The sequence below is a fragment of the Cebus imitator genome, unplaced genomic scaffold (assembly GCF_001604975.1).
Source record: "Cebus imitator isolate Cc_AM_T3 unplaced genomic scaffold, Cebus_imitator-1.0 Scaffold297, whole genome shotgun sequence".
In the NCBI taxonomy this organism is placed as follows: domain Eukaryota; kingdom Metazoa; phylum Chordata; class Mammalia; order Primates; family Cebidae; genus Cebus; species Cebus imitator.
This window is the reverse complement of record NW_016107612.1, coordinates 168741-171749: the sequence shown is the minus strand read 5'-3', so window position 1 is coordinate 171749 and position 3009 is coordinate 168741. Positions and strand designations below refer to the sequence as shown.

Sequence of the window (3009 nt, the reverse complement as noted above, 5' to 3'; positions counted from 1 at the left end):
TTTGGGGGTTCAGAAAAGTCTTCAGGAAAGATGCCATTTGAGTTGGATGTCAACACTTAGGGATGATTTAGACCTGGACAAATTTGTGAATTAAGGATTTCTTGTAGGCAGAAAACATCATGAATATATATTTGAGGAGAGGAAGCAGGGGCATGCACTGAGACTAGCAATCAGTTTAGCTTGGGTGGCCTCTAGAATTCAAAGCAGGAGACAGCAAGAGCTGTCAGAGAAGTTTGGGGTCAGATGATGAAAACACTTGAATGCCAGACTGAGATATTTGGGCCTTTATTTAGTGGAAACTAAGGAGACATTTAGTGTTTTGGAACAAGAGCTTGATTTAATTTTATTTAATTTTTTTTTAAGCAATATGTTTAATTGGATGATTTCCACAAACTATCCACGAAGTTTCTAACCATCACAATTCAGTGAAGTACAAAACATTAAGTTACAGGCTGTGAGAAGAGAAGGCAGCACCAGTGGTGGCACCTTCCAATCCTGGTGGTTCTAGGGGCAGGGAGAGGGGAAGGTCTTCTTTTTAAACCAAGCCCCTCATTTCAATGTACAAAAGAATTACTCTGATCGATATTAAATTGTATTGAAAACAAAATGGACTAAAAAGCAAATACTACTCTATGTTGGGGTGGAAGTGGGAGGAAAGAATGAGTCCTTTGAAGCAGGAAGGGAGACAGCAGGGGGAAGGTTCTGTGCCTGTGACCCTGGGCGGTCACTCACGCTGCTCCATTTTTACTTTTGGTGGTCTCAGGAAGGTCCGATTTTTCTTCTCTTTCTTCCCCTTTGTATTGGCTTGGAAATTTCGCCAGCTGTCTACACGACCATCTCGACTTTCCTCAAAGTTTTTCTGCCACTCTCTTTCTCGTTTGGCTTTTTCTTGAGCTTCGATCTCTTCCTCCCTTTGTCGTTTCCTTTCATGCATCTCTTTGGCTTCTCTCTCTTTCCTTTTAATTTCCAGCTCGGCAAAGAGTTTCATTGTCTGTTTATATACAGCTTGTTTGAACAGCTCAGGATCATCCTCCTCTACAATCGTAGGTTTTCCTTCCTTCTTTAATTGTTTTTTTTTGCTCTTTCACCGTGTGTTCCACGTATTCTTTTCCTGCCTGAATTACATCCAGGGCCCTCTTCTTTTGCTCCTGATCCAGTAGCAACTTGTAAGCTTTGTCCACAGCTTCAAAAGCCTTTTGTGCTCTGTCAGCATCATCTCGATTTTTGTCAGGATGCACCAATATGGATAACTGCCGAAACCTCTTTTTTATTTCTTCATCTGTAACTTCAGGATCGATCTGAAGAACCTCAAATGGGTTCAAATTGAAGTAAGAGGAACCAGGACGGGTCAGTCTTTCAATCTGATTTTTGGATGTTAGAACCGAGTCTCTCTTCTCTATTTGTTTCACCTCACTGTAGAAGGTCATAAATGCTTCCTCTGTGCTGCCTCCGCCGCCCGAAGTCCCGCTCTCTCCTGAAGCCGCCATTTCCCCCAATTTTATTTAATTTTAATTTTTTTTTTGAGATGAAATTTGCTCTGTCGCTGGAGTATAATGGCATGATCTTGGCTCACTGCAACCTCTGCCTCCTGGGTTCAAGTGATTTTCCTGCCTCAGCCTCCTGAGTAGCTGGGATTACAGTTGCTCACCACCATGCCCAGCTAATTTTTGTGTATTTTTAGTAGAGACGGGGTTTCACCATGTTGGCCAGGCTGGTTTTGAACTCCTGACCTCAGGTGATTCACCAGCCTCAACTTCCCAAAGTGCTGGGATTACAGGCATAAGCCACTGTGCACAGCCAAGAGCTTTATTTATAAAGGTTAAAATCACTGGCTGGGCATGGTGGCTCACACCTGTAATCCCAACACTTTGGCAGGCCGATTGATCACGAGATCAGGAGTTCGAGACCAGCCTGGCCAACATAGTGAAACCCCATCTTTACTAAAAATACAAAAATTAGACGGGCATGGTGGCATGCACCTGTAGTCCCAGCTACTCAGGAGGCTGAGGCAGGAGAACTGCTTAAACTTGGGAGGTGGAGGCTGCAGTGAACTGAGATCATGCCACTGCACTACACAGCATGGGCAACAGAGTAAGACTCCATCTCAAAAAAAAAAAAAAAATTACAGGGTAGACTTGATGCACTGAAATGGAGATACCGAGGCAGGATGAGCAAACCAAATACTTTTTCAATGAGTCAGTTGAGAGGGGAATTTTATACTGACCATCCATTGGAGTGGTAAAGAGTTATGGAATAGTAGACGTATTGAAGGGTTTGGTAGTTGAGGAAGGAATCAAAAATAGATCTAGAATATCCAGCCTGAGTAACCAAAATAATAGAGATGGGGCAGACTTGAAGAACATATAATTATTTAAATTTGGGGGCTACGAAATTGACTTCAAACGATGGTGTTGACCTCCTGAGGGACCAAGGTGGACTTCTGGGAGTTGGTCCAAAGGTGAGAGCCATTTATAATGAAGAAACATGACACTTACTTTTCTTTTTTTTTTTTTTTTGAGACAGAGTCTCGCTCTATCGTCAGGCTGGAGTGCAGTGGCGCTATCCCGGCTCACTGCAATTTCCGTTTTCCAGTTTCAAGCAATTCTCCTGCCTCAGCCTCCCTGAGTAGCTGGGACGACAGGCACGCGCCACCACGCCCGACTAATTTTTTGTAGTTTTTAGTAGAGACGGGGTTTCACCATGTTGGCCAGGATGGTCTCGATCTCCTGACCTCGTGATCCACCTGCCTCGGCCTCCCAAAGTGCTGGGATTACAGGCGTGAGCCACCGCGCCCGGCTACTTTTCTTTTTAATTAATTTGCAAGACATTGCAGACCAGTGACCTGTTTTTCTCCTTTTCTCTTCGTTACTCTCAATTATTCCCCAAATTAGTCAGATGCAGTGGCCCACACCTGTGGTCACAGATACTCAGGAGATTGAGGTGAGAGGATTGCTTGAGCCCAGAAGTTCTGGGCTGTAGTGCGCTATGCCTATGGGTATCTATACTAAG

At 44.0% G+C, this 3009-nt stretch overlaps 1 pseudogene across 1 annotated transcript; it reads right to left on the bottom strand.

Moving 5' to 3' along the window:
* Positions 1–357: 357 nt before the first annotated feature.
* On the bottom strand, positions 358–1488 carry LOC108285394 (annotated as a pseudogene). Its single transcript, XR_001817567.2, has one exon. The product of XR_001817567.2 is annotated as a dnaJ homolog subfamily C member 8-like (transcript).
* Between the last annotated feature and the right edge of the window lie 1521 nt (positions 1489–3009).